The sequence below is a fragment of the Alnus glutinosa genome, chromosome 1 (genome assembly GCF_958979055.1).
Source record: "Alnus glutinosa chromosome 1, dhAlnGlut1.1, whole genome shotgun sequence".
Lineage (NCBI taxonomy): Eukaryota > Viridiplantae > Streptophyta > Magnoliopsida > Fagales > Betulaceae > Alnus > Alnus glutinosa.
This window is the reverse complement of record NC_084886.1, coordinates 8,316,159-8,331,085: the sequence shown is the minus strand read 5'-3', so window position 1 is coordinate 8,331,085 and position 14,927 is coordinate 8,316,159. Positions and strand designations below refer to the sequence as shown.

At 34.3% G+C, this 14,927-nt stretch overlaps 1 long non-coding RNA gene across 1 annotated transcript; it reads left to right on the top strand.

Moving 5' to 3' along the window:
- Window positions 1–2,275: 2,275 nt before the first annotated feature.
- LOC133876790 (uncharacterized) lies at window positions 2,276–2,979 on the top strand. The gene is made up of 3 exons (XR_009901620.1): window positions 2,276–2,512; window positions 2,684–2,725; window positions 2,860–2,979. It is a non-coding gene; the product is annotated as an uncharacterized LOC133876790 (long non-coding RNA).
- The last annotated feature ends 11,948 nt before the right edge of the window (window positions 2,980–14,927 follow it).

Below are 14,927 nucleotides of genomic sequence, written 5' to 3'. Positions count from 1 at the left end.
TTAGTAGACTATTATACGACTGACATATAACTGGAATGAATGACATGGCAGTGAAAATTAGCTTCTTTTTTTTTTTGTTCTCAAGTGTGGATCCAATAACTAATTTTCACTGTCATATCATCAAAAATTGTATTGCAGTGAACTAACTATCATTACTTTTTTTGTCTTAAGATTTTGTGTTGCAATGCCGAACAGCAAAAGGAGGTATGGATGCACAATCTTAGATTGCTTTGGACAGTTCCGGTATTAAGTTTATCATCATGCTTCAGAATGTACCAAGCAGGGTTAAATTTTTATTTTCAGTATAAAAGCTGTTCATTAAGCATTACATCGAGTTGTTTTACATGTGTAAGTCCTGAGTAAATTTTCAGTAAACCACAATATAAATGGGAAAAGAAATGAAGAAAAGGAAGGGGAAAGATAGAAATAGCATGATCAATCCAAGGTTTGGAAGTCTCCCTCAAATTCAGAGCAACTCTTTCCCTCAAGTCCAAGAAACTGGCTAGACATGGTGTCTGAAGCTAGGTTGCACTCTTAAATGCACTTGATTGAGGCCTCTCAAGCTATTATGCAAAAAAAATTGGAATTACATTGTCAAAAGAAACAACCCGTCGCCATGGGAGGAAAGCCTCTCTCCCTTCACTTTTTTCCCTCTTCCCTTTCTCCCTTTTCCCCCATCTGACACTGCCTCCATTGCGGCCCTTGCTTCTTCCTCCGGAGAAGCATTTATCCTGCTTCAGCTTGATCTAGCATTTCTCTTGCTGGATCTTGTTTTAGCCTTATGTTACTTTTCTACACCACAACAGCGCATCTACCGGTCTTCCCCTCCATCCCTTGTGTTCTGTGTGTTTTTTTGGCTTGATTTTTGGATCGAAATTTTTTATTCTAGTTCTATGACTCTCCGCCACTTTTCACAGTACACGCGCCTCTCCATCCGCTTCGCCATCGTCCTCCACCTCCATTGGCACCAGAATCAGCTTCCCTGGAACTCCACACACTGGCGCGTGATTTGCACGCGTCGGCGTGTCCAAGCTTTAAACCGGGTCTCCTCCTCCACTTGACTCTGCGGTCGGTGGTCCGTGGCCGTTCATGGCAATTGCAATTGGAGAGAGGTCCACTAGGGTGGTTGCGTGGCTTGCACGCGCCACTTCCGGGAACTCCCATTCTTTGTTCCACCGCCATTCATTTGTTGTTGTTGTGGTCTTGTTGTTGCTTTTATTTTATATACGTGTATTCATGGGCTTTTAATTTTGTAACCCCTCTCTGTGCTTGTGTTTGTTACACAATTGATGATCGGGTCTTATGGGCTCGGTTTCCATCTTTGACTATCTTTACTGGTGGTTTGGGTTCTTGGCATTTGTGCCGTGATCATTAGGCCCGCGTAATTTCATTCATAGATTTTGTTTTTTCTTGGGGTACCCAGCTCGTGTAGTTGTTGTAATTTCATTTTCAAGTATCTATTAAAAAAGAAAAAAAAAAGTAACTCGTTCTTACAAATTAAAATTTTGGATGACAAACAAGTAGAAAAATATGGCAATCAACTCGGGGACACTAGAATTTCTAGTTCCGTAACATGGAAAAATTAAAAGTGCCAACACTCAACAAGATGCAGAGAGACAAAATAAAATAGACAGGTAAAAAATATATATATAAAAGCTGAGTTTTTCCTAAAAGAGAACCTATACTCTAACACGTGGCATGAACCGGCAATTGTAAAAACTGAACCGGTTTTTAATGTGCATGTGTTTTGATAACAAAAAATAAATAAATAAATTCTGCCAAACCCAAACGTTTTCTTCTCTTCCTTCTCTCTCCAAACCCAAACGTTTTCTTCCCCACCGTCCCTCCCTTCTCTCTCTTAAATGTCACGGATGTTCTGTCTCCCTCTCTTTCTTCTTTACTCTTTCCCTTCTTTATCTTGGAAGAAAACCCATGTTTGGCTGGCGACTTCTGTGGTATTTTGAGGTGTCTCCGGCGAAGTTGTGGCCGTTTCCAACGACACCAGGTTGTTGCCAGTGATTTTCCGGCGTGTGGAAATGGTTGTGGCCATGTGATTTCTTCTTTTGAAGTTCCCCTTTGGTAATTGGTGGACTGTTCCGTTGATGACCTTCCGGTGGGTGATTTAGAAGAGTTTTCCGGTGATTTTTCTTAAGTTTCAAGCATGAAATTATCACAGATAATCCTAACAATGTCTCTTGATTCTTTTTGGTTATTGAAATATGAAATGAGTTTTGGTTTGCTGATTGTTGGATTTGTGATTCACGGCTAGGTGTTACGGTTGAGCCTTGATTATGGATTGATTTTTCTGAAGGGAGGATTCATGAAACTGGACTCTGACTTTCTGGCAATCGTATAATCTATAAACTAAGTTTCTTTTCGGGGAGCTGTTCATAAAATTAGCTACAACTTTGTTGCTTGGAAGCCATGGGAGTAGCAGCTGCAGATAATCATGATGAGGTTCCACTATTACAAACTCAACCAGCGCTAGCAGAGCCTCTTTTCAAGAGAACCGGTTTGTTTTCGTTGAATATTACTTCATTTTTGTGTCTAATTAAGGGAGATATATATATATAAAAGCTGCTAGACACGCACGGTAATTTAGAAGAGTTTTCCGGTGATTTTTCCTAAGTTTCAAGCATGAAATTATCAAAGGTAATCCTAACAATTTCTACACTTGCTTCAGAATTGAAAGGGGACAATTTGTAACGCTCATTTGGGGCTTTCGGTATGTATATTCTTCTCTTCTCTCTCCGCTTAGTTTTTTTTTTTTCCTCTCATCTTTTTTCTTCTATTGTCTTTTCTTTTATGCTCTCTTCTCTTATCAACTCATATCCATTGCTGTTTGAAACTCATTAACAGGACATGTTCTCTCTCTCTCTCTCTCTCTCTTCCCATGAACAGCAAATGGTAATTGGATTGAAGTCATGATTTGATATTTCCGTGATAGTTTATGCAGAGATTTTTACAGTGAAATATGAAAATTATGTAGAGATTATTTCGTTGATGTAATGAAAAAATTAATATGTAAGACTATTGAATGAAAGATTGCCTTCTATTCTATTATGTTATAACTTTCTTATACATCAAATTAAGCGAGAACCTTCTCTCTATGATCTGAATACACAAGTTCAACATGTAAGAAAGAATTATAGCTAGGAAGTTAATGAATTCAGTGTGCTGATATTGTAATTCCTTGAATTCCTAAAGGATTTTATTCTCAATAAAATTCAGTTGAATTGAAGCAAAACAGAGTACCCTCTTCGGTGGCAGAGTACCAAGCAAAACAGTTGAATGATTTGTTTTGGTTGTTGTGCTATTGTTTCCAAACCAAAGCATAATGTCTGTAATTATGTAATAAGCTACATGGCCGTATTTAACATTCGTGTTTTTGAATAGGAAAGAAAGCTCTCTGACTTGGAGCTTTCGATATGTTTATTCTTCTCCTCTCTCTTCGATTAGGGCCTATACCAAGCTCAAAAGGTCCGTATTTTGATTGGAAGTCTCTCTGAGTTGGGAAATATGAGATTTTCTTTTTCTTTTTCTTTTTAAAAGTCAATTATTTTTATTTTTCTGTTGTTACTTTTGTTTTGGTTGTTTTCTTAGAAAATTTTATTGATAACAAAGTATGTTCTTCCAGTTTTTTCAAGCTTTTCTTGATTTTTCTATTTTCGATAAAATTTTCTTAATTTGTTTGTTTGTTTTCTGTTTTCATTGGATGAATTCTGTATTAGGGTGACAGTAAAATTTGGATAGAGAATCTAATAACAGTATTTTCAACTTGGTATAGGTATGCATTAATTGAGGGATAATTATACTTTAACATGAGTGATAAGTGGCAAGAGCTTTTATTATTGATTTGGCTTTGTTCCATTGATAGACATGGATTGCATTTACTCTTAACAAAATCGTTTCTATTCTTTTTCTGTACTACCATTTCTATTCTTCTTCTTCTTCTTTTTATTTTTATTTTTTCTGTAAATTTTACATTGAATTCAAAGAAATGATGGTGAGAGAGAGATAGAGTTTCTTATCATTGTTTTTGGTACAAAGTATAACGAATTGTTTTTTTTTTTTTTGGTAATGTACATTGTTTACATTCTTAATTGATGGCCGACATTAGCTTTCAAGGTTCTATAATGAATTATGATTTGTTTTTATAGTTTTTTAATGAGATTAAACTTTATGAATTTTTAAATTTATTTAATACTTGCGTTTATACTATTGAATAAAAAATTGTTGTTCAAAATGATCTTATAAACAATTTTTTTATATATTTTTTGGTAACAATTAGTTAAATGAGTGGGAAAAGAAAATTGATTACTAATAATCTTTTAAAACTTTTCAAATCAATTGTAATAATAATAAAAAAAAGTCCACTCATAGGGCGGGTTATAAGCTAGTGAGTAATAAATACATAGTTCTTGAAGAACTAGTTTCATATTTACAATTTCTTTATCTTGTCTTGTTATTTTCTTTGATTTAACAACACGTTATCAGCACGAAGCTCTATCTAGTTGTTGTGTTCTTTTGATCTTCAACATCAAAAGCTATCCGTGGGATATTCTTAATTCATTGTAAGTCTCTTTAAGATTTAGTAATCTTATTATTTAGTTTCTTAATTAACATTCTAACATATGCTTACAAATTTTTAATGTTTTAAGAATCATATTATAACATGTGAATTTTATGATCTATGTGAGATTAATATGAACTATTAAAAATGAAAATCAAGCATCCCAACAGGATCGCGCTAAAGCAATAATTTTTCTTCGCCATTATCTGCATGATGAATTAAAAAAAAATGAGTACCTTATAATAAAAGATCCCTTGACCTTGTGAAATAATTTAAGGGAGAGATACGAGTACTAGAAGACAATTATCCTCCCAAAAAGCTTATTATAGTTGGATGCACCTGAAGTTGCATTCTTTAAAATTAGCTCACAGTTAAAACTGTATGATGAAAAAGTCACTTATGATGATATATATCATATTTTATGCCTCGAATGTGCTCCTGCAGCAGCAATATCGAGAGCGTAATTTCACAAAATATTCTGAACTAATATCTTGTCTTCTAGTGGCTGAGCAAAACAACGAGCTATTAATGAAAAATCACCAATCTCGTCCAACAAGTTCTACACCATTTCCTGAAGCAAATAGAACCTCATTTCATGGTAATAAAGGAAACCATGATCGTGGACGTGGACGTGATAGAAAATATATATATATATATATATATATATATATATATATATATATATATATATATATATATATATATATATATATATATATATATATGTATATATATAGGTCAATGGGAACGTACTCATAATTCTTACAAAAGAAATGTTCATTTCCACCAAAAGTGGAACCACACTGAGGTGAAAGAATATAAAAACAAAGGTTTACAGAATAAACCTACAAAGAACTATGAAGATCGATAAATGTTACAGATGTAGTATGAAAGGACATTTGTCGTGTACCTGCCGTACGCCTAAACATCTGATAGACTTATATCAAGCATCCATAAAAGAGAAAGAAAAATGGATTGAAATGAATTTTGCTAATCATAATAATCCTGTAGTAATATATATACGTTTTCATTATGTTATATTGTCAATTTTAATTGTATTTGTTATTTTATTTTTGAAATTTAATATTTATTTTATTTACATATGGAGGTATGGTCATACTGATGGAATGATTAATTTCAAGATGATTGGTGAAGATTTGTGTCTAGCAGACAGTTGTACAACGCACACAATTCTTAGAGATAAAAAATATTTTCAATACTTAATATTAAACAAAGCTAGTGTCAATACAATATCAGGTTCATCAAACCTAATTGAAGGCTCTGGAATAGCGAATATCATATTGCCAAAAGGAACAAAATTTTGTATTGATGATGCTTTGTATTCTTCTAAATCTAGAAGAAATTTAATCAGTTTTAAAGATATTCGTTTAAATGGTTATCATGTTGAAACCACTAATGAAGGCAGTGACAAATATCTTTATATTACTTCAATAATTTCGGGCCAGAAGCTCATATTGGAAAAACTGCCTGCTTTCTCTTCCAGGTTATATTATACAACAATAAGAATAATTGAATCACATGTTGTGAAGCACCAGAAGTGCTCTAATCCAAAGATGTTTATGCTTTGGTATGATCGTCTTGGACATCCGGGAACAATTATGATGTGTCGAATAATTGAGAACTCTCATGGGCATCCCTTAAAGAACCTGAAGATTCGTTTACCAAGTGATTATCCTTGTGCTGCATGTTTTCAAGGTAAACTTGTAATAAAGTCATCCATTCTAAGGTAATTGTTGAATCTCCATCATTTTTACAAAGAATTCAAGGGGATATATGTGGGCCGATTCACCCTCCATGTGGGCCATTTAGATATTTTATGGTTTTAATAGATGCATCAACTAGATGGTCACATGTTTGCCTACTTTCTACTCGTAATATTGCATTTGCTAGACTTATTGCCCAAATAATTAGATTACGGGCACAATTTCCTGATTATCCAATTCAATCTATTCGGATGGATAATGCGGGTGAATTTACATCTCAAGCATTTTATGACTATTGCATGTCAATCGGTATTAATGTTGAGCATCCTGTTGCTCATACCCATACTCAAAATGGTTTAGCTGAATCGTTTATTAAACGACTTCAGTTAATTGCTCGACCTTTGCTTATGAAATCAAAACTACTTGTTTCTGCTTGGGGACATGCAATATTACATGCTGCATCATTAGTTAATTTAGTTCGGTTCAGACCAACATCTTACAAAAAATATTCCCATTTACAACTTGCATTTGGTCAACCACCAAATATGTTTCATTTTCGCATTTTTAGTTGTGCTGTATACGTTCTAATTGCTCCACCTCAGCGCACTAAGATGGGACCTCAATGTAGACTTGAGATTTATATTGGTTTTGATTCTCCATCTATTATTAGATACCTTGAGCCTTTAACTGATGATATTTTTAAAACACGTTTTGAAAATTGTCATTTTGATAAAAATATATTCCCATCACTAGGGAAAGAAAAGTCGTTGCCAGAAGCACGACAATAAATCACTTGGAATAATTCGACGTTGTCTCATTTTGATCCTCGTACAAATCAATGTAAACTAGAAGTTTAGAGGATCATTTATTTGCAGACTATTGCAAATCAATTGCTGGATGCATTTACTGACAACAAGAAAATAATTAAGTCTCACATTCCAGCTGCTAATACTCCAGCAAAGATAGAAGTCCCTATAGGATAATCAATTAATACAGCAGCAAATGAGTCTAAGGCACGCCTGAAGCGTGGAAGACCTATTGATGCAAAGGATAAGATTCCCCGAAAGAGAAAAGCACAAGAAAATGAAATTGGCGCTCCTGAAGAGGTCTTACCCAAAAAACAGGCAACGAAAATTGATCTATCTAAACTTTTTGTACAAAATTCTCCTGGAAATGAATCCCCTTAAGCGGAACTTCTTAAAGAGGAATCTCCTGAAGAGGAACATGTATCTGAAAATAATGAGATCTCAATAAATTATATAAGTACAAGAGAAATATTGGATAGAAACAAAATTGTTGTCGACAACATATTTTCATTTAAAATTGCATTTGACATTACCAAAAGTAATGATGATATTGAATTACAATCCGTCGAAGAATGTCGACGTAGAAATGATTGGCCAATATGGAAGGAAGCAATTCAGGTAGAATTGAACTCACTAGCAAAACGTGAAGTATTTGGACCTGTAGTCCAAACACCTAAAGGTATGTCGCTTGTTGGATACAAGTGGGTATTTGTACGAAAACGTAATGAGAAAAATGAAATTGTGAGATACAAAGCAAGACTTGTTGCATAAGGTTTCTTGCAGAAACTAGGTATTGATTATGAAGAAACAAATTCCCCTGTAGTGGATGCAATTACATTTAGATTTTTAATTAACCTGGTAGTTACAGAAAGTTTGGATATGCATTTAATGGATGTGGTTACAGAATATTTATATGGATCACTTGATAATGATATATACATGAAAATTCCTGAAGGATACAAAATGCCTGAAATATATAATTCCAAATACCGAAGTATTTTTTCTATCAAGCTACAAAGATCTTTATCCAGGTTAAAGCAATCCGAACGAATATGGTACAATCGTCTTAGTGAATATCTATTGAAAGAAGGATTTGAGAATAATCCAATTTGTCCATGCGTTTTCATTAAGAAATCAGAATATGAATTTGCTATCATTGCAGTTTATGTAGATGATTTAAATCTTGTCGGGACTCCAGAAGAGCTCACAAAAACTGCAACTTATCTAAAAAATGAGTTTGAAATGAAAGATCTTGGAAAGACAAAATTTTGTCTTGGCTTACAGATTGAACATTTTCAAAATGGAATTCTTGTTCATCAATCAACATACACAGAAAAAGTCCTGAAGAACTTTTACATGGAGAAAGCTCATCCTTTGAGCACTCCAATGGTTGTTCGTTCACTTGATGTGAAAAAATACAATTTTCGCCATCGAGAAGATGATGAAGAAATTCTTGGTCCTGAAGTACCATATCTTAGTGCAATTGGCGCACTCATGTATCTTGCAAATTGCACACAACCTGATATAGCATTTTCAGTTAATTTACTAGCAAGATACAGTTCTGCACCAACTCGAAGGCATTGGAGTGGAGTCAAACATGTTCTACGTTATCTTCGTGAAACAACTGACATGAGATTATTTTATCCAAGAGGTTCCAATTCACAATTAGTTGGATATGCAGGTGCGGGTTTTCTTTCTGATCCGCATAAAGGTAGATCTCAAACAGGATATCTGTTTACATGTGGAAGTACTGCTATTTCATGGAGATCTGTCAAGCAAACACTTGTTGCTACATCTTCAAATCACTAAGAGATTATTGCAATTCATGAAGCAAGTCGGGAATGTATATGGCTAAGATCACTAATTCAACACATTTGAGAAGAGTGTGGTTTATCCACAATCAAAGATAGTCCGACAATATTATATGAAGATAATGCTGCTTGTATCACACAGATCAGAGGAGGATACATTAAGGGTGATAGAACAAAACACATTTCACCGAAATTCTTTTATACACATGAGCTCCAGAAGAGTGGTGATATTGATGTGAAGCAGATACGATCAAGTGACAATTTGACAGATTTATTTACCAAAACATTACCAACTGCAACATTTAAGAAGTTGGTGAATAACATTGGAATGCGCCGACTCAAGGATCTTTCATCATAAACAATTGAAGCTTTTCATCCTAATGAAGGGAAGTAAAATGATTATGCTGATTGTACTCTTTTTCTTTCGCTAAGGTTTTTCCCACTGGGTTTTCCTTTGCAAGGTTTTACTAAGGCGTTCTAAAGCATACGATGGCACACAAGAATAATGTACTATTTTTCCTTCGCCACAGGTTTTTTTCCACTGGAGTTTCTTTGGCAAGGTTTTAACGAGGCATATTCTTAGTGTATGGTCATTCAAGGGGAAGTGTTATGAATGCATTCATGCATTTGGTGGATGACCATTTAGTTCCATCTCTTGGAATTCTATACATTCATGTTACCTTTTAGAATTCCTATAACATTCATGTAATACATTGATGTAGCATTTTAATTCATTTCCTATTCATTAACCTCTCACTATGATTCTATGCCTATAAAAAGGAGTATTGAGTAGTTTGTAAAACACACAATTATAGAGAAGAATCATACATAGTTTTCGAAGAACTAGTTTCATATTTACAATCTCTTCATCTTGTCTTGTTATTTTCTTTGATTTTATAACACAAAGACGTAATACCAATGAGTAATAACTCTCCCAAAAACAAACATATATTACACTCTCTCAACCTTAATCTCCTCCCCAAAGCCACCGACCACCATAAACCCACCTAAATCCATCGACCACCAAGACAACACAATAAAATCCAAAAAATATATATAAACTACAATCATTCTAAAATGATCCTTAAACTACTAGTGCGCATGTCACTTTATAATTATAAACCGCACTATAAATACCGTCATTTTACCCAAATCTATCTTAGTTTTCACAAGGACAACGTTAAATTGATTGGCTCCTTTGACAAAACGCCAATAAAATAAAAAAATAAAAAAAAAAAAAAAAAAAAAAAAAAAAACAAACAGCGATGGATGGGTGGATACTATGCAAACCCCACCGAAAAAGGAATCTGATTTCCCAAAAAAATCCACAGGGGTTGTACGTTTGCTGCAAATTTTTTTATTTATCTTTTTACACAAATCTTCCTTTTCTGTAAAAGATGCGAAATGTTGTTTAAAGGACAAACCCATGTCTGCTTTCATCCAAGTGAGGTACAATCAACGAACGGACCGACAGACCGAGCTGCTAAGGAGGCTGAAGCTTCCCCAAGCACCCTCCCCCAACTTCTTCCCAATTCTCATAAATTAATTATCACGTTCACTCATTCTCTGCATCGATCGTTAGCAGACTGTAAATTTAAGTGGCACGTCACTTCATTTCTTGTCTCCGACTCTGACTTCCATTAACATACATCACTGCAGTGCTATTCGACCCAACACAGAAAAAGAAGATCGAACAAGATAATTCTTTCGACGGCAATAATGGAATATTTATGGATTGAAATTAATTATTATAATAATTAAAAATTTGTATGTAAGTGAGTGGGAGGAACTTATTGCTTCCACGATACTGGCTTTTGGGTGCAGTTTCAAAGGCCCCATGAGTCTCCAGAAATCGATCTGGACGAGCCTAGCTTGCTTGCTTTGCTTGCCCTCCACTATCACCTTGCCGTGCCACGGCAACCGCAATGAACTTCAATTCACAACAACAACGGCCACAATGAGTGGAGCACCATAAATTAAACAAGCAAAAATAAATCTAAAACTAAAGGAATTATAAGGTACACCGAACGTAGTAAGGCTCATTCTAATAATTTCTAAATGCATGCGCAACTTACTCATTATACATGTTGAATCTATTTTCACAAATCGATTCCCACCAAATACTTTTTTTCTAAGGCTCCATATACATATGTTTCAGCCGTTTTTCGTACGAGCGAAAAGGTTGAAAAATAATGGTCAAAAATTATTTTATGTCGAAACAAGTTAAGCCTAAAGAATGAAACATGCATGCGGGGTGGGTGGGTGGGTATTTGAAGCATGCGTTTCATAGGGCTTAATTAACTTGTGATCAAGCTAAAAATACAATTCAAAAAGTTTGTCGGCGTTCTGAAAAGGCTACTTAATTTGATACCAAAACTTGGATCTCGTTTTGTTTTGAAACCAAATTGATGCAGTAAGAAAGAAATTTGAGAGAAAGAAAAGAGAGAAAAGGATTGAGTGACGCAATTTAAAGAAAATGTATATTTATTCATTATTCTTAAAATGTCTCTATTAGACTTCAAATGACTTTGGACCAAACCCATTATTAATTTGTAAAACAATTCAACTTTTAAAAATAAATACAAATAACCTAATTAAATATATAACTAACAAAAGTAAAGAATCTAATTAATCATATATGTCTTTGTCCCGCAACAGGCAGACTGCAATTATTGCTGGAAGAAAGCTAGCATTGACTTCAACCTTTGGGCAACAACAACAATGAACTTGTTCTTTTCTCAGATGATCAATGTTCACAAATTATATATGGTGGACTTGTCTTGAAAATTCAATGGATGATGATGATGATATTAGATATATACAATTAGTAACAACAAAAACAACAACAACCTACGGGGAGGATCCTAAATAGATCTCAAAGCTAAGGGGGGGTCACACATTAACGTTGAATATATCACTTGAGTTGTATAAAAGTGACACTGATGGGTGATGGGGTCCCCGGCCATGATCTGGATGCAACTGCCAACTCATATATACTTGCATCTCCATTTCTTCTCAGTACGTGAGACAATTTTTGCTTTTTATAAAGTGTACGTTAATTAGGATGCCCGGCCACCTGCCCACCTTCTTCATCATCATCTTCTGGCTGCCCCATTTTAGGTCCAGCACCGGAAAAGCCTATCTTCAGACCTACTTCAATATTAATAATACTCATCTTTACTTATCTTTTAATGCTCCTTACACATACATACATACATACATACATACATATATATATATATGTATGACAATTCATAACGCTCATTTTCATAAAATATAAGTTAATTGTTACGTGAATTTGAAAGAAATGTATACTAAAAATTATAATATCCCAAATGTTTTTCTTAATGTTTCGTGCATAGCAATGCTTTGATTTCCACAATGAAAATAATCACCCCAAATCAAACTTTTCTTATAGATTGATTTTTTTTTTGGAACCGCTAGCTAAACTTGAAAATAAACGAGGATATATAAAACATAGGACATTCCATAAGTGGCATGCGGAAATGAACAGCATTTAAAGCATGATTGAGATTGCGTTTGAAATATAGTTTTTTTTTTTTAAAGAAAAAAAAAAATAAACTTTAAGCTTTTTGTAACAAGTGAATTTTGACCATCTTTAGGGTAAAAAAGTTAAAAAAACGCACTTTTACAATTATTTATCAAATAACCTAATTTTTTGTTCGATATAGCATTTTTACGCGCTAAAATTACTTTTTAAACTCTTTAACAAAATCCAAACGGGCTATTAGATATGGGATGAAAGCCTTTTCTTGTAATGGCAAAAAAAAAAAAAAAAAAAAAATCCATTTTCTTTATGATAATTAGGCACTGAGACATAATTGGCCAGGGTTTTCTATTAGAATGGGACTGCACAAGTCAAAAGCTGGCCCCTTTTTTCTGAGATCCTCGATTCGCCACATAAGCAATTGCCGCCATCACCGTACACGTTAAGTTAACGCTTTTTTTCCTAATTAATGCAGCTTTCAAATGCCTTATCTCAAATTTTTAATCTTCGAAAGCAATGCCTGGGGCGCCAGAGAATTAATTAATTACCCACTAACTTGAAAAGACAAATATTATTCCATAGTGGATAATATTTGAGTAAATTATTATTGAATGTCTGGAAAAATTAATTATTAATTAGAAATTAAATTTAAGAAAAGGAACGTGAAAGTTTTATGGCATTAAAATATTTTACCAATAATTAACCTTCATCCAATTAATTTAAGTAATCCTAGCTAATTGTAAAGATATTTATAAATAACTTAAGTCCAAGCCATCGATCCCAAATGATATTTCACTATATTCTAAAGAACTATATATATATATATATATATTATATGATAATCGCCATTTCACTGAACTAATGACTTGTGTAATAACTTTATTAATATGTCAACTTATTATATGATTTCCAATTGATGTATATTATCCGGATTAATTTGCCTTTATTTCTCTTGGAAGTCAAAATCTAGACTTTTACTAAAGCAAGAAAATGGATTTTTCAAGCACTATATAGTAAACAAATTAAGTGGTGCATATATATAGTGCTGGATGTAGTGCTACGTCGGCCACCTTAAAAGATTGCCCGTTTATGAAAAAAAAAAAAAAAAAAAAAATAGAATGTGTTTTTGTGCCGTCCATTTCGGGTGGGGTATCAAATATTTTAGATGGTTTAATTTATAGCACACTTTCACTTTGTAGCAGTGATGTGGAATAAATACAAACTACCAAATCATTTGTTTGGGAAAAATATTGATTTGTATCTCATAAATTAATTAAGAGATTTAGATGATTTGATTATCGTAGATTAAGAGATTTGTTAACCCTAATCCAGGGATATATATGTGACGTCCCACATCGTCTGGGAATGAGGATGTGCTTATATGTATAAATGCACCCTTTATGACACAACGCGTTTTAAAGCCGTGATGGCAATGAACCTATCAGAACTCCGCAGTTAAGCGAGCCGCTGCGAGAGTAATCGTAGGATGGGTGACCTCCTGGGAAGTCTGATATGGGGAGCCAAAAGCGGACAGTATTGTGTCATTGGGGGGTGGATCGTTACAAAATGGTATCAGAGCCATTGCCCAGCCTGAGATGGTGGGAGCGTGCACAAGCCCAATGAGGGACGCCAGCGGGGATGCTGGGTCCAAAGAGGGGGTGATTGTGACGTCCCACATCGCCTGGGAACGAGGATGAGCTTATATGTATAAATGTACCCTTTATGACACAACGCGTTTTAAAGCCGTGATGGTTATGAACCAATCAGAACTCCGCAGTTAAGCGTGCTTCTGAGAGAGCAATCACAGGATGGGTGACCTCCTGGGAAGTTTGGTTTGGGGAGCCAAAAGCGGACAATATTGTGTCATTGTGGGCCCATAACCCACAGGTCCCAAGATCGAAACCTGGCTCTGATACCATTTGTAACGACCCAAGGAAAAACGCTAGCCACATCTGCGCTATCACCCCAAAAGGACTAGTCAATTTGAAGCTTCCTTAGAATCCATTATAAAGCCCAGTTTCACCTAGAAACTAGGTAATGTGGGACTTAGCACCCATGAATATCTATATAAACTACTCACTCTATGTGAACTATTCATCTCTTCTCAATATGGGACCAGGGTGTTACAATATATATATATATATATATATATATATATATATATATATATATATATATATATATATATATACCATAAATAGAGCTTTGTACTCAAAGCAAATATGAAGAAAAGATGAAGTCTATAAAGCTTTAACGTGTAGAAGTATACTATAGGCCGAACCACCTTAATTTATGTGTTTAATCTCTTTTCTTTATCTCTTTTTATTTTATTATTAGTTTCTATACTAAGTATGCACCCTTCAATTAATAAAATTTTAACAGTTTTATTATAATTTGAGTAAAAAATGAGAGAGTTCTTATGATATTCACTTGTTCAGGAAGTGAGTGCGGGATGTTCAAAACCTTCTGGTTTAAGTAGGCTCCATAGAGACTCTCTCACATTTC